The sequence below is a fragment of the Capra hircus genome, chromosome 14 (genome assembly GCF_001704415.2).
Source record: "Capra hircus breed San Clemente chromosome 14, ASM170441v1, whole genome shotgun sequence".
In the NCBI taxonomy this organism is placed as follows: Eukaryota; Metazoa; Chordata; class Mammalia; order Artiodactyla; family Bovidae; genus Capra; species Capra hircus.
Window position 1 is genome coordinate 76,521,708 of NC_030821.1, and position 22,441 is coordinate 76,544,148.

A 22,441-nucleotide genomic window follows, 5' to 3' on the forward strand; every position below is an offset into this window, starting at 1 on the left:
GGCATATAAGGGGTGTCAGGGAGGATGTAATTTTGCTTGACCCTACTAGGTTCTGACTGATCAAAGAATTAAAATCACAAGAGGCAGATCAACAAGAGAAAATCGAACCAACCTTTAGTAACATGTACATGGAAGAGACCCAGGAAAACTGAGCAAATCCCATATGGCTGAAGCACTCAGCTTACAGATGTCTTCAGCTAAAAATGAGGATGTTGGGAGTAGTCACTAGGGGACCTCAGAGGGGAGGACGGCAATTCATTTGGAGGTGGACAAACAGACATTTAGTGAACACGTGTTTGCTGGGCCAGGCAGAAACAAAGGGGCACAGATCTCTAGGAATTCCCCTACCACACCTAGTCCATATCCCTCACAGATACCTCTGGTGATTGCTCTATTCTGGAAATGGGCCCTTTATCAAAATTCACTTAGGCAGGTAGGGGGAGGTCAAAGTTTCTGCCTGAGTCTCTGGGTCTTTGTTTTAGGTCTGAAATAGTTTGCTTGCTGAGAGACATTTTAGGGTGGCAAATTTTGCTCCCTGCAGGGATCTCTGCATGTATGCGTGCATGCTAAGTTGCTTCAGTTGAGTCCGAATCTTTGAAACCCTGTGGACTGTAGCCCACCAGGCTCCTCTGTCCATGAGATTCTCCAGGCAAGGATACCGGAGTGGGTTGCCATCTTCCCGACTCAGGGATCAGACCCAGGTCTTCTGCGTTGCAGGCAGATTCTCTATGGCTGAGCCACCTGGGAGGTCCACAAGGGTCTTTATAGAAATACAGAGTCTTAGCTACTTACAGTGGCAGTGCCTTCATTTAAGGTTGGATTTCCTGCATCTCAGTCTTCTGTCCCACTAAACTGCATTGACCACACAGGGGGCAGTTTACAGGGAGAGGTGCTGACAATCAATTCTGCATTTCCCCCATGGTTCTTACACACACCTTTCAGGTGATTATTTACCACGAGTCCAGAATTTCGTTAGGTGCTTTCATAATTTGAGTTGTAAGTATCATCATAATTCCATGAACTGTATATTATATTATTATATCCTCATTATACACAGACAGACAAAACCAAGACTTAGAAATCTAACATAATTTAGTATGTAGAGGTTCTCACTCTTTTTGTTTTTTAATTGAATGTAAATGAAGTGAATTTAATTATATATTAATATATAAAGCATCCCAGACTCATTTTGCACTGAAAAATCTTGGAACAAATAAACATGCAAAAAGGTGAAGCAATGTCTGTGTTCAATTGAGCAAAAAAGCCTTTGTGAAAACCTAGCAAAATGATGACTTCCTTAGTGAGCTTTGCCAATTCCTATCAATACTAGACAGAGAGGAGTCTAAGTAGCTACTTAAATACCAATTACTTAGAAATGGAAAACAAACAAGGGGAGCAAGGCTAGCGAACTGTTTAACTTAGCAGAACAGAGAGAAGACTTTGCTAATCAGGGCAGAGACTGGTACATGTGCCCCCAGGTCACACAGGGCTCCACTGCTAACTGGCACACAGCCCAGGGAAAGCGCAGATGCTGGGCAGGAAAGTGGCCTCCACCACGTTAGTCGTTTCTTCGCTTCTTCCTAGAGATAAAGCTTCCCTCCAAAACACTGGGCCATGCAGTGGGTTTCTTCAGCCTCCTGCACTCAAGGACAGGGGACAGACATTGTAGAGAAATGGGCCCCTGACCCAGGACCATGCATCCTGCTGTTTCCCCATAATTTAGAAGCAGGGCTGGTTTCATGAGACTGAGACACATGGAGTCACATCGAGCTCCGTGCTCAGTGGGATTCATGATGGGTTTAATGTTCGGCTGTGACTGTATTAACATTGTTAATAATTTTATTTTGAACTCGTGTGTTTTATAAGTGAAGTCTAGGGGGATGGAGGGGAGGAAATAACTTTTTCTCTTCCCTTCTAAGTTCTTGGCTAGGAAAGCCTTGCAATGCAAGAATAGCAGCGAAATAAACAAACAGAATTACTCAGAAGTTTAATAACAAGTATAATTCCTGTATACATGGGAGACACCCAGGAAAATAAGTTACTGTCTAGAATGACTCAAGCCAGCACCCTAAATACCATCTCCAGCTAACGACACGGAGGTACTGACAGAAGGCTGCTATGGTACGGAAAGTTACCTGGCAGCCTGCATCTAACATGGGTAGGGTTGTTATGAGGAGTAAGTCAGTTGTCTTCTTCACTGAGAGCATTTCCAGAGATTCAGTTACCTTCCTGGTCCTATTACAGAGAGGGAGACCCCCTGACAAATGGAGATTTCCTTTATGAATGTAAATTTCCCTTATAAAGGGGTAACTTCTACTACTTGGTTTTCAGAGCTTCTCCTGTAAGCCGGCTCACACAGTAAAGAATCCGCCTGCAATGCAGGAGACCCGCCTTTGATCCCTGGGTGGGGAAGATCCCCTGGAAGAGGAAATGGCACCCCACCCCAGCATTCTTGCCTGAGAATTCCATGGACAGAAGAGCCTGGTGGGCTACGGTCCATGGGGTTGCAAGAGTTGGACACGACTGACTGACCAACACTTCCACTTTCTTTCCTGTAAGAAGGAGCTGCTCCTTTTAAGAAAGCTTGTTCTTTCTTAGAAACAATCAGCTCAAGATGATCCTTGCACCATGGAGGCATATTTGGAGTGGCAGATTCTTCGGGGACAGTGGGGTGAACCTCTTGCTCCCTGTTTCTAGATAATGTTCCCCAACGCCCTTCGAGCACAGAATCCTGTTCCCTGTGGTTGATGGAGTTAAGCAAGACTTGAAGCAAGTACAAACTGAGCATTTTACATCTAGGATTAATTGGGGGTGGTGACAGCTCCTAGAAGCCACACTTGTCATTGAACCCCAAACTTGCAGAAAAGAGAGTAATGCTCTACAAAAACTTAGTGACCAAGGAACTCTATCATAGTCTTTCTTCCTCACAACTTCCCTGTATTAGCCAACCACTTAGGCTGAAATGATGACTTAGAGGGAAAAGGCAACCCATAGATCTTTTCCTTTTTGGCTTTATTTATTTATTTTCACTGATCACTAATCAGTAAACCACAGGTGCAAGGTACGAGTAGAATGTGTGCATATCAAATCCAGTAAAACCAGTTGAGTTTACTTTGTGCAGCGATTACTTTGTCCTGCTGAGAATGAAATGCATAGGCATGTATGAGCTGTAAAAGATAAGTCATGTAATTTAATGCTTCCACATATAAGTTAAATACTCATATGTTTGCATTTAAAACTAATTTTACAATGTAAAGGTAAACATATGATTCATGCTAATCATTTGCAATTTTATTTTATATATTTTTTAAACTCAGAATGACATTGACTAGCGAGTGACAAAACACCATGACAAGGGAAGAAAGTGATTATAAAAGAAATCCAAAAACCTTATAATTGAGAGTCTTTAACAGAGCTAGTTCCCCGATCTTTGAACAAAAGATCATGCAATTTCATTTTATCCTGCATTTCACAATAATGTAGTCATCTATTTTTTGTTTGCTTGTTTTTAAGATATGTCATTTAGTTAGTTGGTTATTTTTGGCTGCCCTGGGTCTTCAGTGCTGTGCACAGGCTTTCTCTAGTTAAGGCGAGTGGGAGCTGCTTTCCATTGCAGCGCACAGGCTTCTCAGAGCACAGGCTGTAGGGTGCACGGTCTTCAGTAGTTGCGGCTCACGGGTCCAGGAATCGTGGCTTGTGGACTTCAGAGTGCAGGCTCAGTAGTTGTGGCCCATTGGCTCAGTTGCTCTGAGGCATGTGGGATCTGCCTGGACCAGGAGTCAAACTCGTTTCTCCTGCATTGGCAGGCAGACTCTCAACCACTAAATGGCCAAGGAAAATCTAGTCAACTCTGTTTTAAAAAGTAAAGTAGAATAGGAATTCTTCCCCAAATGGTTAATGATCCCAATGAAAGATAAAGTGAATAAAGATATAGATCATTTTAGTACATTGTGGTGAGTTCAGGGACAACTTTACAGAGAAAACTATATGAGCATAAATTTATACTAAGGAGTCATGCAGATTTTGTGATATGGATGGTACCAGGTTTGAGTTTTGAGTCCTAAATTATCTGTAGAATTTTAAGGTTCATCCAAGTAAAAAGTTGTACTGTTGGGAAGAGGTAGGTAGAGAAAGCCTCCCATGTAAATGTATCTGATGCATTAATGAAACATACTGAGGAAGAGAAAAGAAAAGATATTTATAGGAAGCCATAGTAACAGATGTAATCTTTATTCTTGGTCAGACCATCTGCTAACATCAGTAAAGGTACTATTTCCTTCTCCACACTTTTCATTTGGTGTTACTGCTATGAAGGAAGATTCCTGACATTCAGTCGTTCACTGTATCAGCAACTGCTCTTGCTCTTCCTTCTGTCCCCTTGGCACTACTTATAAAAAAAAAAAATATTCAGTCAAGTAAATCTGAAGATCTCACTGGTTTTATTCAACAATCCATGAATCCATCCCTTGAAGAAGGAAATGGCAACCTACTCCAATATTCTTGCCTGGGAAATCACATGGACAGAGGAGCCTGGCCGGGCTCCATGAGGTCACAAAGAGTCCAACACGACCGAATGATTGAACAACAACAAAAACAAAAGAATCCATCAGGCAGCACTGCCTCCTCCAACTAGAAGGGCACTCAGAGGGGCTGCACCAAGTAGAAGGTTTTATAGGAAGAAGGATGGGACAAGGGAGCTGTTAGCACAAAAGAGCTTCCCTAGTAGCTCAGTTGGTAAAGAATCTGCCTTCGATGCAGGAGACCTCGGTTCAACTCCTGGGTCAGGAAGATCCCCTGGAGAAGGGATAGGCTACCCACTCCAGTATTCTTGGGCTTCCCTTGTGGCTCAGCTGGTAAAGATTCTGCCTGCAATGCAGGAGATCTCGCTTCAATTCCTGGGTTGGGAAGATTCTCCCGGAGAAGGGATAGGCTACCCATTCCAGTATTCTTGGACTTCCCTGGTGCTTCAACTGGTAAAGAATCCACCTGAAATTGGGGAGACATGGGTTTGATCCCTGGATGGGGAAGAACTCCTGGAGAAGGGAAAGGCTACCCACTCCAGTATCCCGGCCTGGAGAATCCCATGAACTGTACAGTCCATGGGGTCACAAAGAGTTAGACACAACTGAGCAACTTTCACTTTCCTTTTCTTTTCTTCCAGGACATCATTTTGTGAAGGAGAGAAGTACAAGGGTGTTTCTCAGGCAGCTTGTCTCTTCTTCCTCTGGGGATGGAGAGAGTCCACAGTGACAGATTACCTCCATGGTCTTGACCCCCAAAATTCTAAACTGGTTGACTAAGGTTAAGATCAAAACTTCAATTAGGTCAGGTATAAAATCTAGATTTGGTGTCACAGGCTTTAGCACAAGTGGTGTCAATCTGAGCCTGCCGTTTTTCCCTTAAAAGGGCACTTTTCCTGGTAGGCATGGCCTCACTTCATGCTGCCTGCTTCAAGTCTGTCTTAGTCTGTTGGGGCTGCTGTAACAAAATGTTGTAGACTGCATAGCTTGTGAACAATGGACATTTATTTCTCATAGTCGTGGCTCCTGAGAAGCCCAGGTTCAAGGCACCAGCAAATCAAGTGTCCGGTATTAAGGCCCGCTTTCTGGTTCATAGATGTCTTCTCACTGTGTCATCACCCGGTGGGATGGTCGAGGGAACCCTTTGGGGTCTCTTGTACAAGAGTCCTCTGTGGTGTGATCTCATCACTTCCCAAAGACCTCACCTGCAAACACTGTCACACTGGGCGTTAGGATTTAACATGTCAATTGGGGGGCTCACAAACATTCAGTCCATAGCAAGGCTTCATGGATGCAATGGGATTTTGGATGTCCTAATATGCAGCAGATAATATCATCAGAGCAATCCTGTCAGTGAGGATGGATAAATGCTTCTGACTCCTGCCCACTGGTGAAAGAATTCTGTACAGTTCTCAGGAAGTCCTTGTGGAAGGAGCCCCCAGGCCCCTGGATGCAACCTTGACATTCCCACATTGATTTTCTTCCCTTCCACCTGCCACTCTCCCAGGGCTATCTCTCCTGCTTCTTGAAATCTTCCAATTAAACTATAGGCTCACTTGAAATAGGGACTCCTCTGAGTCCCTATTTCAGGCTCTCCTTTGATAAAATCCACATATTGAATAATTTATTATCCTTCCTAAATTAATTGTCAAAGATTTTTATAGGTTAGCGGGTATAATATGAACCGAAAGTCATCATTTTCATGTTTCCTATTTCTCTGCTTTGAATAGTTCCATTGGTAATGAATATTCTTGCTTGTTCCTAAATTTGATATAAATATTTACATTGTTTCGTTATTAATAATGATGTTTGCTACAGGTTTCTGGCAGAGTCTTTCAAAGGGAACACATTTAAATTTTATCAAAAACTTTTTCATTTTCTCTTTTTCCACTAGTCATTGTCATCCTTCGATCCTTAACATGCTCTTGCCATGTGGCTGCACCGTCTCCAGATTTTCCAGGTAGTCCAGCTTGGCGTTGGCTCTCTGCAGGGCCACCCAGACCCTTCTTTCACTCATCCGAGTCCCCTCATGGCTCACCCCAGAAGTCCACTTTCGCTGACAAAACACTTCATCCACAGATCTCAATATGCTTGTGGATTTAACTCATGTCCTCTCATTTCAGGCCATGAGCAAACAACAGAAATGCTTCACTAGCCCTTCCAAATGTGATGCTCTTCTGCTGGAGGGCCACAACAGCTGCCTCTGTTCTCTGACCCTGTATCACTGATGCTTTGACCTTTTGGTGTCTCTCTAAGTCTTAGCATGAAGGTGGATTCCTCATCCTTACTTGACTGGGAATGGGCTTGCCTGTTTCCTCATTCTTACAGACTAAGACTCTGTTCCCCATTTTCTGCATACCCCTACCTTTCAAACAACCTGAAAACACAGTCTCTCTCTTTTTTTTTTTTTAAATTTTGGAGACTATCCTCAGCATTCTATAACTCCCCTATACCAAAAACCTTAGAAAGATCCTAACACTTACATTGTTCTTCATATCTGAAACTAGCATTTGTTAGCAATTCTAAATTAAAAAATCAATCACAGACATAGTCTCGTTCCTCTTGTTCCTGGCCTGACCTGACCAGTCTCTGATCATCACTCACTTCGGGAGAAGAGACACTGCACATTTCTTCTACACTGGCACCTTCTTCTCCCGGTGCTTTTCCTACAGCTGCTTGAACGGCCCAACCTCACCTTTGCTCAAATACTCTTCAAGGTCACTCTGCATGGTCAACTGGAGAAATTCCAAACTACTACCCTTGGCCTAAGAGATTTCTTACATTCTGGATCTTTCTATATAAGTTTCTACTTCTAATAAGTATTTGAACATATGAAGCATTTAAAAGTGTGTGATGGTTTGACATGTCATTTGAAGTTGTAACTAGTCAATAAAATTATGACATGGGAGTCATGATCCTATAGTTTAAGCCCTTAATTACTTTTTTCTTTAAATTGTGAGAAAAAGGCACATCTTTTATCTGTGTTTTTCTGCACCAATGTGTGTCCCTCTAACTATGTATTAGAATTACAGTTGTGAGCTTCTGTGGTTGGAACTGATTTCTAACCAGCAGACTAATTTAACCAAATTTTCTCAGTGTAAGATCTGGATGTTCTGAAATACATATTTTTTAATGTCTCCTGGGTGATTCAAATGTGCAATCATGGTTAAAAAAAATACTGGTGACTCTTCCTGTTTTCCCTTTCAGAAAATGGCTGCACCTCGTGTACCTGCTATTTGGTGATTCCATTAGCCGTCTAACACACCTGTGATGGAAAATGCTTCTGAGCATCCAACATGCTGCCTGTTATTATTCTCATTTTTTGTTCTGACTCTCCCTTGACTAACTGATTTAAGAAGGCTCAAAAATTCTGAGATATGCCAGGGGATATTATTTTCTCATTTTTATATCAGATTGTCCTCACTTCCCCTCTTTTCCCTATGAGTCTTAATAAATACAAATAGATATCAGTTTCTCTGCAGAAGAAAATAAAGCTGTTGAGATTTTATTGGTAGAATTTAGCAAACAGCATTACCTCTTATTTCTTCACACTAATTCTTAGTTATCAAATGAAACCGCCAACACCATCTCTGCATGGGATGTCGGTGGCCTTGGGATTCTATTAGATTTACTGTTTTGGGGTGAGGCCGAGGTATAAAAGCAAGCAAGTGGCTATTATTTCATATTCTAATAACTGACTGAACGGAGAAGGAATGGCACCCCACTCCAGTTCTCTTGCCTGGAAAATCCCATGGATGGAGGAGCCTGGTAGGCTGTAGTCCATAGGATCGCGAAGAATCGTACACGACTGAGCGACTTCACTTTCATTTTTCACTTTCATGCACTGGAGAAGGAAATGGCAACCCACTCCAGTGTTCTTGCCTGGAGAATCCCAGGGACTGGAGAGCCTGGTGGGCTGCCGTCTATGGGGTTGCACAGAGTTGGACACGACTGAAGCGACTTAACAGCAGCAGCAGCTGACTGAAGCCTCTGGGAGGAAAAAAAAAAAAAATCCATGTTCAACGAAGCACCCATACGTTTATCTCTGCTTCACTCTGTTTTGGATGTATAAAATACACCCCAGGAAGAAATAAGCCTCGTTAAGGGTAGACGATGAGCAGCCTGTTTACCTTGGTTCCTCTATCCTGCATCACAGCTCATCCGAGATAGACGGACAACAGACACGGGCTAGATATCAACCTATAGCAGCACTCGAAGTAGAAATGTTCAATCTCAGATTGTATAAGAATAACCAAATGCACAATAAAAAATGACTGAATGGTTACTATGGAATACAAGGAATGCACAATTTCATTATATGTTAATATCATCACCAATGTATGCAATAAACAAGAAACAAGAAAGAATATGTTTATAAACTAAACTTTCAAATGATGTTTGAGTAACTTCTAGGAGTAAAAAAGAATTAAGAAAACAAAATTTCAAAATCTTTTCCCTTAACATTTTGTTATTTCTCTTTTGCCTCAAATGCTGGTCTACCTGGGAAAGTCAAGTATGAGTCCCAGGAGTGTATGGTCCATCACGTTTTCAACACTTTTTCAAGTGCAAGCAGTTACGGTGGGCGGCAAGGCTTGTTTCTCCCTGGAATATATTATATAAGAATATCTTATTCTTAGTAAACTATGCAAACGTTCATGTTCTCAATCTATTTATTAAGGAGAATTTCATCCCTCTTTCTGTCACAAGTTCAGTAAGGATAACCTTGCACCATGCATCCCACTTCTCTTTAGCAGGATTTCTGATTAATCCCCTTATCAGTAAAATAAAAGGAAATAGTTTAATGATCTCTATGGCACCTTCTAATTCAGGGGCTCTTTAATTTTGCTACTGTGCATTCTAGATTTATAGACATAGTAGGATATTATAAGGTGAATACAGAAGTAAAAACAAAATTAAACAAGAAATTCTTTGAAGGATATGCATATACCACGGAGAAGGCAATGGCACCCCACTCCAGTACTCTTGCCTGGAAAATCCCATGGATGGAGGAGCCTGGAAGGCTGAAGTCCATTAGGTCGCTGAGGCTCGGACTTGACTGAGCGACTTCACTTTCACTTTTCACTTTCATGCATTGGAGAAGAAAATGGCAACCCACTCCAGTGTTCTTGCCTGGGGAATCCCGGGGACAGGGGAGCCTGGTGGGCTGCCGTCTATGGGGTCGCACAGAGTCAGACACGACTGAAGTGACTTAGCAGTAGCAGTAGCAGCATATACCAAGACGTTAGGAACTCAGATTAAAAAGAGCCCTGATTTTAACCCGAAGATTTCTCTAAAATATAATACTTTGTTTAAATTGTCTTTCTATACTCAGCCAAAGAAAAAGATAACCCCTCTTAAATGTTAATGTTGTAATGTTTCCAACTTTCATGCTGTGTTCTCCTGTGTCCCCAGCTTACTACATGCATTGATTAAGAGACATGAATTAATGCTTGTAAGTACTTAGAAACATGTGATACAAAATATTATAACTAGAAAGCATAAGGAGAATTTTGGCCCTTCCTTTCATCTGTATATCCTTGGACTGAAAGACTTCTACGCTGTCTTGATTCTACAGATCTAGGGATCCTGAAGTGCCGGGAGCGAGCATACTGAAGTGCAAGGTGGCTCATGAGAGTTCCAGCAGTCACAGTTAGGGACAGAGTTGTGTGCTGGGGAAATTATTACCAAAGTAATCCCCTTCTGTTCCATTAAGTTTATGAGGATCCAGACTGGAAGAAACTGTCAAGGAACAGTTTTTTGTTGTTGTTGTTTTTGATTTCTTCCAAGTGTTAATATTGTTAACATTCATTTTAGATCTGTTTTTTTTCTAAAATCCTACAGGTGCTTAGCTAAAATGCTGAGGTTCTTCCATGCCCCGGTCTAACTTTCCTTCTCTGACTCCATGATTTATCTTTCCCAGCCCCCAGCCCGGCCTGGCTGCTGAGAACAGTAAAGCATTCCCAGCTTTACTGCTGCACCAGGCTCCTGGCAGTAATCATCCCTAATAGACCTCACTGCACACCCACATTGAAAATATCCATTTCTCATTAATAGATTAAGCAAAAGCTGCTAAATAATGATGATAGTAATAATTATATAGAGGGTCTAAATACAAATAAATTTTGAATTGGGTTAGAAGGCAGGGGAAAATTCAATTTTCCAATTTGCACTGCCAAGAAGAGAAATTGCTGCCTGGTAGAATTCAATACAGGTCTGTATGTTTAACTGAGCCAATGAGCCCTGCTTGCTATAACTAAAAATAATACAAATGCAAGACATAAGCACGGACTCAGGGCACTCCATTTACCGTCGGCCTCTCTGTGTTTTTGTGCTTCTTGTCTTTGTAGCTTGAGTCATTGCTCTCCTATGATTGCATAGAAATATTAAATGTGCATTTTCTTAATTCTGAGTGATTTTTTAAATATAATTTTGCACTCCCTTACTTGAGAAATCCCTTTATTAACTCCATTTCTCATATGATAAGGAATTTCCTCCATGTTATGACATAGTGCACAGTCCATGTCTTTTACTTCATCCCTTCCGCGCCCCCATCATATTCAGTGCTCCCATCACCCTGAAGGTTTTCTGAGTATAGTAGGCTTTTCTCTGTGAGTAAACTTGAGGGGTACAAAGAAAATTAAGCAGTATTCATTTTTAATCATCGCACAGGTGGTTCTGGTTGATGGAGGTGGTAAATGGACAGCACTTGAAAAATGGCTCAGAAGGTAAAAATAGAAATGACTCATGTTCTTCTCTGCTGCTGCTGCTGTTGCTAAGTCTCTTCAGTCGTGTCCGACTCTGTGTGACCCCAGAGACAGCAGCCCACCAGGCTCTCCCGTCCCCGGGATTCTCCAGGCAAGAACACTGGAGTGGCTTGCCATTTCCTTCTCCAGTGCATGAAAGTGAAAAGTGAAAGTGAAGTCGCTCAGTCGTGTCCAACTCTTAGCGACCCCATGGGCTGCAGCCCACCAGGCTCCTCCGTCCATGGGATTTTCCAGGCAAGAGTACTGGAGTGGGGTGCCATGGCCTTCTCTGCATGTTCTTCTCTAACTCATCCTAATTCTCCCCCTGAATGCTCCAATTCGTAGTCCTTATCGTAAGCAGAGAGGACCAGATGCAAACTCCTGCTTACAGTTTGCATGGATGCAATCTAGATGTAATTGTATCTGCCAAGCCGTATCTTGGGCACCCGGCGTTTGCATATGTACTTTACCTTTAATGTTCACATTCCCCCTGGAGGGTAAGCAATCTTACAGTCACTTTACAAATGAGGAAATTGAGCCTCAGAAAGATTAAGGAAATTTTCCCAAGTTATACATTACAGATACAGGTCATTTCAGAGTTCACACCCAGAGTGTCTGACACCAGATATTACTAAATATCGCTCCATATAATTGCCCAGCCATTAGGAGAATGTTTCTGTCACCATGACAGTGCATGTTGCTTCATGAATAAAATGAATAAAGTATTACATTTAATTTCTTGGGAACAGTGTAAAACCCTTCTGAGTCACTATTTTTTATAAATCACACATAAAACATATACATTTTAAAAAATCTTACAAAAGCTCACACAAAATAAAGTAGGTGTCAGTTTTCATAACTTCTTGTACCAAATCCTATACCAAATAGCTCTATGACTTACACAATTATGACACCAATATCTCTGGGTATCTGTTTCCATATCAGAAGAAATGCTGATATATTTGAGAAAGCTTTTTCGTCAGATTAGCATTCATTTATTGCACTATATCCCACTTGTACCACATATTCTGGCCTAATGGATTAATGTCCTTTTTAATGACTTTCATACCTAGAATTTTTTATTAATATGTTAGAATAAATATCAATTAATCAATTATAATTCTTCTCTATAAATTTTAGATCCTTTGAGAAATATATATTTGAGACTGATAGTAATTAGAAACTTATATCTCTTTTATTACTAACAAGTCTGGGTTGGAGAACAAGATTTACATCTAAGACCAAAACATGCTTCCTGAAGTCCTCCTCAGATCTACATCTTTAGGCCGATTCATGGTAAATATGTGTCTGCAATACATTTATACATTCAATAATTCTGAAAAAATATTTATTTATTGTCTGCTCTGTGCCTGCCACTATTTAGAGGCACCTTATACAACAAAGAACAAGCGAGACAAAAATCCCATGCTGTCATAAACTCTTACTCTTGAGGATATTGACCTAACCATCTGATGAATGTCCAGGACTGTTTCTAGCTGGAGGTGCGAGCTCTGACCCCATCAAATATGGAAGCAGGTTCAGAGTATATGGACAGAAAGCCCACCTGATGTGAAGTTCTGCCACTCCGAGGAAAGTTCAAAAGAAGCTGAACTACTCATCTCCCTCAGTAGAAAACGAGTGCCTGTCCTTCACTCTCACCAGCAAAGAAAATTTCAGGTGTCTTCTTATAATAAAATCCCTAAAGGAGGAAAAGTATTAGAAGAAAGAATTGTAGTTGCTGCTGAGGTCAGACACAGAGTATTGCAGAAAGGAGTGCATTGATTAAGAACAAAGGGCAGAGGTAGCTGCTGTGGGCCGACCTCATGACAGACCAGGGAGGGGCGACAGTTTTCATGGGTTAATAGCCAATTTTTATAGTCTCAAGACAAAGGAAACTCCTGCTGGCAGGTTGGCATTAGGTGATTCGTTGGGATGCTAACGGCTGTTTACTGGAGTGGGCATCTTTGCCTAACTGGGAGTCAGGAAGCATGCTAGTAACAATCGGGGGCCTCTTAGCAAGGTTTCCAAGGGGTGCAGTCAGCTTCGGAGGTGTCCTTCTTTCTGAGCTCCACACTCGTGGCCTTGGGGCTGCGGGCAGGGCTCAACAGTTGCCTTTGAAATAAGTTTCAGAGGAAGAAACTGCTTCCTCTATTACAATTCTCCAAATGTTTGTTATTTAAACCCACTTAGCTTATCAGGTAAGCTCCTAGTCAAGGAGAAAGTTCCTCTGGAAGAGAAGACCAGCAGTTTGTTGGGGAAGTTCAGCTCTCATTCCCCAGAAGATTCTGAAATGGTCAGAACACAGCACTGATGACATTAATTTTGCCTCCACACTGTCCCTTAGGCTGAGCATTAGCTTTCTATCCTGTTTTCAACCCATTGAGTACCCACTGAATGAAGCACTAGCCTTTAATTTAGTCATCATCTAATTTATCAAATGTCACGGACCCGATTTAGATACTTTAATGATATTATTAAAAAACCCTTAACCAATAAATTAGAAAACTTATATGAAGTGGAAAGTTTTAGAAACAAAAATATTATAAAATTATAACATTCTGATTCAAGAAGTAATAAAGCCTCAATAGTATAACTACTGAAGTAACTGAATGAGCAGTTTAAAAGCCTTCCTTGTAGAAAATTCCAGTCATGCAGTTTCATCAGAAAATTCTACTAGTTTTAAGAAATAATTTTACGTGCTTATAAATATATCCAGAGAATAAAAAAAAAGAGAGAGAGACCATTCCTCATCCAATTTTCAAGTGCCATACATTATATTTATACCAAAACTCTTAAGAACCATAAAAAATGATAATTTCTAGGACAAAGTAGCTCATTAACTTAGAAACGGAAGTCCAGAACAAAATATTGGCCTGTCAATCTATATATCCATCTATCTATTGATCTCTTGATTTAGTTAAAATTTGGATTTATCTATCACATATTCATATTAATAGTAAAAAAAACACAATTCTATCTCAATAAGTACAAAAAAACCATTTACCATTGTTCAACATCCATTAACATTAAAAGTAATCACTGAACTGAGAATAAAGGAATAACTAGTAAATTGCTTTTATGTGTCAACTTGGCTAGGCTATTGTGCCTGGATGTTTGGTCAAACAACCACTCAAGATGAAGGAATTTTTATTTTTATTTTTTTTTTGTTTCTGCATCTCTTTTATTCTGAGTTCAGTTTTCACCTTTGTAGTCTTTGTCTATACATCTTTTTATTTCAGCTCTTACACTTGAATTATAGTTTACCTGAGTGTTGAATTCTAGGCTCGTAGCTCTTTTTTTTTTTTTTTTAATTTTAAAATCTTTAATTCTTACATGCGTTCCCAAACATGAACCCTCCTCCCACCTCCCTCCCCATAACATCTCTCTGGGTCATCCCCATGCACCAGCCCCAAGCGTGCTGTATCCTGCGTCAGACATAGACTGGCGATTCGATTCTTACATGATAGTATACATGTTAGAATGCCATTCTCCCTAATCATCCCACCCTCTCCCTCTCCCTCTGAGTCCAAAAGTCTGCTATACACATCTGTGTCTTTTTCACTGTCTTGCATACAGGGTCGTCATTGTCATCTTTCTAAATTCCATATATATGTGTTAGTATACTGTATTGGTGTTTTTCTTTCTGGCTTACTTCACTCTGTATAATCGGCTCCAGTTTCATCCATCTCATCAGAACTGATTCAAAATAATTCTTTGTAACAGCTGAGTAATACTCCATTGTGTATATGTACCACAGCTTTCTTATCCATTCATCTGCTGATGGACATCTAGGTTGTTTCCATGTTCTGGCTATTATAAACAGTGCTGCGATGAACATTGGGGTACATGTGTCTCTTTCAATTCTGGTTTCCTCGGTGTGTATGCCCAGCAGTGGGATTGCTGGGTCATAAGGTAGTTCTATTTGCAATTTTTTAAGGAATCTCCACACTGTTCTCCATAGTGGCTGTACTAGTTTGCATTCCCACCAACGGAAAAGAAGAAGTAAAACTTTCACTGTTTGCAGATGACATGATCCTCTACATAGAAAACCCTAAAGACTCCACCAGAAAATTACTAGAGCTAATCAATGAATATAGTAAAGTTGCAGGATATAAAATCAACACACAGAAATCCCTTGCATTCCTATACACGAATAATGAGAAAGTAGAAAAAGAAATTAAGGAAACAATTCCATTCACCATTTCAACGAAAAGAATCAAATACTTAGGAATATATCTACTTAAAGAAACTAAAGACCTATATATAGAAAACTATAAAACACTGATGAAAGAAATCAAAGAGGACACTAATAGATGGAGAAATATACCATGTTCATGGATCGGAAGAATCAATATAGTGAAAATGAGTATACTACCCAAAGCATTTTACAAATTAAATGCAATCCCTATCAAGCTACCAGCCATATTTTTCACAGAACTAGGACAAATAATTTCAAGATTTGTATGGAAATACAAAAAACCTCAAATTGCCAAAGCAATCTTGAGAAATAAGAATGGAACTAGAGGAATCAACTTGCCTGACTTCAGGCACTACTACAAAGCCACAGTCATCAAAACAGTATGGTACTGCCACAAAGACAGAAATATAGATCAATGGAACAAAATAGAAAGCCCAGAGATAAATCCACACTCATATGGACACCTTATCTTTGACAAAGGAGGCAAGAATATACAATGGAGTAAAGACAATCTCTTTAACAAGTGGTGCTGGGAAAACTGGTTAACCACTTGTAAAAGAATGAAACTAGATCACTTTCTAACACCACACACAAAAATAAACTTAAAATGGATTAAAGATCTAAATGTAAGATCAGAAACTATAAAACTCCTAGAGGAGAACATAGGCAAAACACTCTCAGACATAAATCACAGCAGGATCCTCTATGATCCACCTCCCAGAATTCTGGAAATAAAAGCAAAAATAAACAAATGGGATCTAATTAAAATTAAAAGCTTCTGCACAACAGAGGAAAATATAAGCAAGGTGAAAAGACAGCCTTCTGAATGGGAGAAAATAATAGCAAATGTAGCAACTGACAAACAACTAATCTCAAAAATATACAAGCAGCTTATGCAGCTCAATTCCAGAAAAATAAATGACCCAATCAACAAATGGGCCAAAGAACTAAATAGACATTTCTCCAAAGAAGACATACGGATGGCTAACAAACACATGAAAAGATGCTCAAGATCACTCATTATTAGAGAAATGCAAATCAAAACCACAATGAGGTACCACTTCACACCAGTCAGAATGGCTGCGATCCAAAAATCTGCAAGCAATAAATGCTGGAGAGGGTGTGGAGAAAAGGGAACCCTCCTACACTGTTGGTGGGAATTCAAACTAGTACAGCCACTATGGAAGGAATTTTTAAGACGTGGTTAACATTCGTATTGGTAGTCTTTGAGTAACCCCGTGTCCAAGGAGTGGCAGCTGCATGGACACAGGAGGGCCAAGAGGAGCTACTTCACATTCAAGGTCAGGAGCGGCGACCTCGTCCAAGGTAAGAAGTAGCAGCTGCACTTTGTTGGAGCAGCCGTGAAGAAATAAGAGGTCCAAGGTAAGAGAAACCCAAGTAAGACAGTAGGTGTTGCGAGAGGGCATCAGAGGGCAGACACACTGAAACCATATCACAGAAAACTAGCCAATCTGATCACACGGAACACAGCCTTGTCTAACTCAATGAAACTATGCCATGCTATGTGCAGCCACACAAGATGGACAGGTCATGGTGGAGAGGTCTGACAGAATATGGTCCCCTGGAGAAGGGAATGGCAAACCACTTCAGTATTCTTGCCTTGACAGCCCCATGAACAGTATGAAAAGGCAAAATGATAGGATACTGAAAGAGGAACTCCCCAGGTCAGTAGGTGCCCAATATGCTACAGGAGATCAGTAGAGAAATAACTCAAGAAAGAAGAAGGGATGGAGCCAAAGCAGAAACAATACCCAGTTGTGGATGTGACTGGTGATAGAAGCAAGGTCTGATGCTGTAAAGAGCAATATTGCATAGGGACCTGGAATGTTAGGTCCATGAATCAAGGCAAATTGGAAGTGGTCAAACAGGAAATGGCAAGGGTGAATGTCAACATTTTAGGAATCAGCAAATTAAAATGGATTGGAATGGGTGAATTTAACTCAGATGACCATTATATCTACTATTGTGAGCAGGAATCCCTTAGAAGAAATGAGTAGCCATCATGGCCAACAAAAGAGTCTGAAATGCAGTACTTGGATGCAATCTCAAAAACTACAGAATGATCTCTGTTTCCAAGGAAAACCATTCAGTATCACAGTTATCCAAGTCTATGCCCCAACCAGTAACACTGAAGAAGGTGAAGTTGAACAGCTCTATGAAGACCTAAAAGACCTTTTAGAACTAACACCCCAAAAAGATGTCCTTTTCATTATAGGGGACTGGAATGCAAAAGTAGGAAGTAAGAAACACCTGGAGTAACAGGCAAATTTGGCCGTGGAGTACAGAATGAAGCAGGGCAAAGGCTAATCGAGTTCTGCCGAGAGAACGCACTGTTCATAGCAAACACCCTCTTCCAACAACACAAGAGAAGACTCTGCACATGGACATCACCAGATGGTCAGCACTGAAATCAGATTGATCATATTCTTTGCAGCCAAAGATGGAGAAGCTCTATACAGTCAACAAAAACAAGACCAGGAGCTGACTGTGGCTCAGATCATGAACTCCTTATTACCAAATTCAGACTTAAATTGAAGAAAGTCAGGAAAACCACTAGACCATTCAGGTATGACCTAAATCAAATCCCTTATGATTACACAGTGGAAGTGAGAAATAGATTTAAGGGCCTAGATCTGATAGACAGAGTGCCTGATGAACTTTGGTTGGAGGTTTGTGACACTGTACAGGAGACAGGGATCAAGATCATCCCCATGGAAAAGAAATAGAAAAAAGCAAATGGCTGTCTGAAAAGCCTTACAAATAGCTGAGAAAAGAAGAGAAGTGAAAAGCAAAGGAGAAAAAGAAAGATATCCCCATTTGAATGCAGAGTTCCAAAGAATAGCAGGAGAGATAAGAAAGCATTCCTCAGCAATCAATGCAAAGAAATAGAGGAAAACAACAGAATGGGAAAGACTAGAGATCTCTTCAAGAAAATTAGAGATACCAAGGGAATATTTCATGCAAAGATGGGCTCGATAAAGGACAGAAATGGTATGGGTCTAACAGAAGCAGAAGATATTAAGAAGAGGTGGCAAGAATACATAGAAGAACTGTACAAAATAGATTTTCATGACCCAGACAATCACGATGGTGTGATCACTCACCTAGAGCCAGACATCCTGGAATGTGAAGTTAAGTGGGCCTTAGAAAGCATCACTATGAACCAAGCTAGTAGAGGTGATGGAATTCCAGTGGAGCTATTTCAAACCCTGAAAGATGATGCTGTGAAAGTGCTGCACTCAATATGCCAAAAAATTTGGAAAACTCAGCAGTGACCACAGGACTGGAAAAGGTCACTTTTCATTCCAGTCCCAAAAAAAGCCAATTCCAAAGAATGCTCAAACTACCACACAATTGCACTCGTTTCACATGCTAGTAAAGTAATACTCAAAATTCTCCAAGCCTGATTTCAGAATACATGAACCGTGGACTTCCAGATGTTTAAGCTGATATTAGAAAAGGCAGAGGAACCAGAGATCAAATTGCCAACATCCGCTGGATCACTGGAAAAGCAAGAGAGTTCTAGAAAAACATCTATTTCTGCTTTATTGACTATGCCAAAGCCTTTGACTGTGTGGATCACAATAAGCTGTGGAAAATTCTGAAAGAGATGAAAATACCAGACCACCTGACCTGCCTCTTGAGAAATCTGTATGCAGGCCAGGAATCAACAGTTAGAACTGGACACGGAACAACAGACTGGTTCCAAATAGGAAAAGGAGGACGTCAAGGCTATATATTGTCACCCTGCTTATTTAACTTGTATGCAGAGCACATCATGAGAAACGCTGGACTGGAAGAAGCACAAGCTGCAATCAAGATTGCCGGGAGAAATATCAATAACCTCAGATGCAGATGATACCACCCTTATGGCAGAAAGTGAAGAGGAACTAAAAAGCCTCTTGATGAACGTGAAAGAGGAGAGTGAAAAAGTTGGCTTAAACTCAACATTCAGAAAACTAAGATCATGGCATCTGGTCCCAACTTCATGGGAAATAGATGGGGAAACAGTGTCAGAGTTTATTTTGGGGGGCTCCAAAATCACTGCAGATGGTGTTTGCAGCCATGAAATTAAAAGATGCTTACTCCTTGGAAGGAAAGTTATGACCAACCTAGATAGCATATTAAGAAGCAGAGATACTGCTTTGCAACAAATGTTCATCTAGTCAAGGCTATGTTTTTTTTCCAGTGGTCATGTATGGATGTGAGAGTTGGACTGTGAAGAAAGCTGAGCACCAAAGAACTGATGCTTTTGAACTGTGGTGTTGGAGAAGACTCTTGAGAGTCCCTGTGACTGCAAGGAGATCCAACCTGTCCATCTTAAAGGAGATCAGTCCTGGGTGTTCATTGGAAGGACTGATGCTGAGGCTGAAACCCCAATACTTTGGCCACCTCAGGCGAAGTGTTGACTCATTGGCAAACACCCTGATGCTGGGAGGGATTGGGGGCAGGAGGAGAAGTGGATGACAGAGGATGAGATGGCTGGATGGCATCACCGACTCGATAGACATGCATTTGCATGAACTCTGGGACTTGGTGATGAACAGGGAGGTCTGGCGTGCTGTGGTTCACGGGGTCACAAAGAGTCGGACACGACTGAGCCACTGAACTGAACTGAACTGAGTAAAGGAGATTATCCATCATAATGTGGGCAGGCCTTTTCCAATCAGTTAAAGCTCTTAAGAAAATAAAACTGAGACATTTCCATAGAGAAAAAAAATTCTACCTGTAGACTGCAAGACCACATTTGGATTTGATCTGAAAAGTAAACTTTTCCCTAGGTCTCCAAACTGCTGACTTGCCCTACAGAGGTTCCCCAGTCATGTGAGCCAAACTGAAAATAAACAAACAAACAAAAAAATCCTCCCTCTATCTCTATGTCTTGACTGTTTTAGTGTATAGATATTGATATACCATATAATAGCCATAGATTTTAGTGTATTATATTTATTGTTTTTTCTGTTTCTCTGGAGGACTGTGACTAATACAGAAAACACCTTTTTAAATCTTATCTTTAAAAGAGTCAGTAAATCATCACATTTAAATGTGAAATGTTAAAGTCTTTGCATCAGGGGTGAGGAATAAGACCAGGTTGTGTGCACTGACTATTGACATTTAACACAGTGTAGAAGGTCCTGGCTGCACTGGAAAGCATGAATAAATGAATGGATGGTGAATTTTTTTTACAGATTTTTTTCAACCTCTGTATTTGTTATAATTAATGAGTTTACATGATTGATGGGTAATTTAAAATTGAATATGTTCTCACATACCAGCAATAATTAGAAAATAAACTTTAAAAACCAAAATTTCATTTAAGAAATCAAATACCCAGGAACAAAAGACAGTTAAGACTCCCACAGGAAAAATTCTAATAATTGATCATCATAAATGAAAATAAAGGATAAGTAGCCAAATAAAGGATAAATAAGCCATGATTTTTAATTGGCTGGTACAATTGTGCTAAAAATATCTTTTCTCCTGATATCAAAAATATGTTTTCTCTTTATTAAAGTATTCAAATTTTCAAGAATCAAACAAGTTGATTAGCCGTCTCCTGTGACTAACCTATTTGTGGTTCAGACTGCTTCACCAAACAACTGGATCCCACATACTCTGATCTGTAATTTCTGTAGGTCTCTTTACCCTCTAATATTCTTTATAATGTACTCTGGCCTGGAAAATCCCATGGACGGAGGAACCTGGTGGGCTGCAGTCCATGGGGTCACTAAGTGTCGGATAGGACTGAGCGACTTCACTTTCACTTTTCACTTTCATGCGTTGGAGAAGGAAATGGCAACCCACTCCAGTGTTCTTGCCTGGAGAATCCCAGGAACGGGGGAGCCTGGTGGGCTGTCATCTATGGGGTCGCACAGAGTCGGACACGACTGAAGTGACTTAGCAGCAGCAGCAGCATCTTATTATTACTGTCATGGCTTATTCTTTCCCACACAAGTTAGAATGTAAGCTCCACCAGCATGTGAAGTTTTGTCTATTTTTTTGGGTGATGTACCCCATGTGGTATAATACTTTACTTCTATAATCACATAGTAGGTGATCTGTAAACATGTTTCTTACAAATGATGTTCAATATCAATGTAGAAATATAATTGGAAAAGAATAGCAAAGACACTCGAATAAAAATTAGGAAGATACTTTCAAGACTTATAAAATTAAATTAATTAGGACAATACGATTTTGCATAGGTAGAAATAAACAGACAACTGGGAGATGATGGAGAATCTATAAATACATTCAACTCATGCATGTCTGTGCCCCTCCTGTCATCACAGAGAAATGAGGAGAAGGAAGGTCTTTGCAATGAAATGGGACTGAAACAGCAATTTTCCTGTATCTTTTGTGTATCAAAAAATACCATAACAGTCTTGAAAAAATCTACTGGATTAGATAGTATATTTAAAAAGGACTAATTTCATGAATATATAAATTATTCCTTCAAATCAATAGGAAGAAAGACAGAAAACCAATAGAAAAGTGGACAAACATCTTTAGCAGACACTTGATAAAAAGAAAGTCCGAATACATAATCAACAAACATGAAAAGGTGTTAGGCCTCATCATTAATTAGAAAACTCTAAATTGAATCATAATATACAATTATATGCTAATCACATTAGCAAAAATTAAGCAGTCTTATACTACCATGAATTGGTAAGAATGTGTAGTGACAGAAGCTCTCATATAATGATGATAGGAATGTAATTTCACACAATCATTTTAGAAAATATATTTGCATTATCTAGTGAGTCCAAAGCTTTGTATAGCCAATGACTAATTGTTTCTACTTTTAGGTGCTCAATAGGACTGCTGCCCACATGCACCAGGACATATAGAAGCATAGTAGATGACAACATCGACCTGGAAACAACCCAAATACCCACCACCAGTAGAACAGACAAACTGCTGTCTATTCATGCAGTGGAATATCACACAGCGCT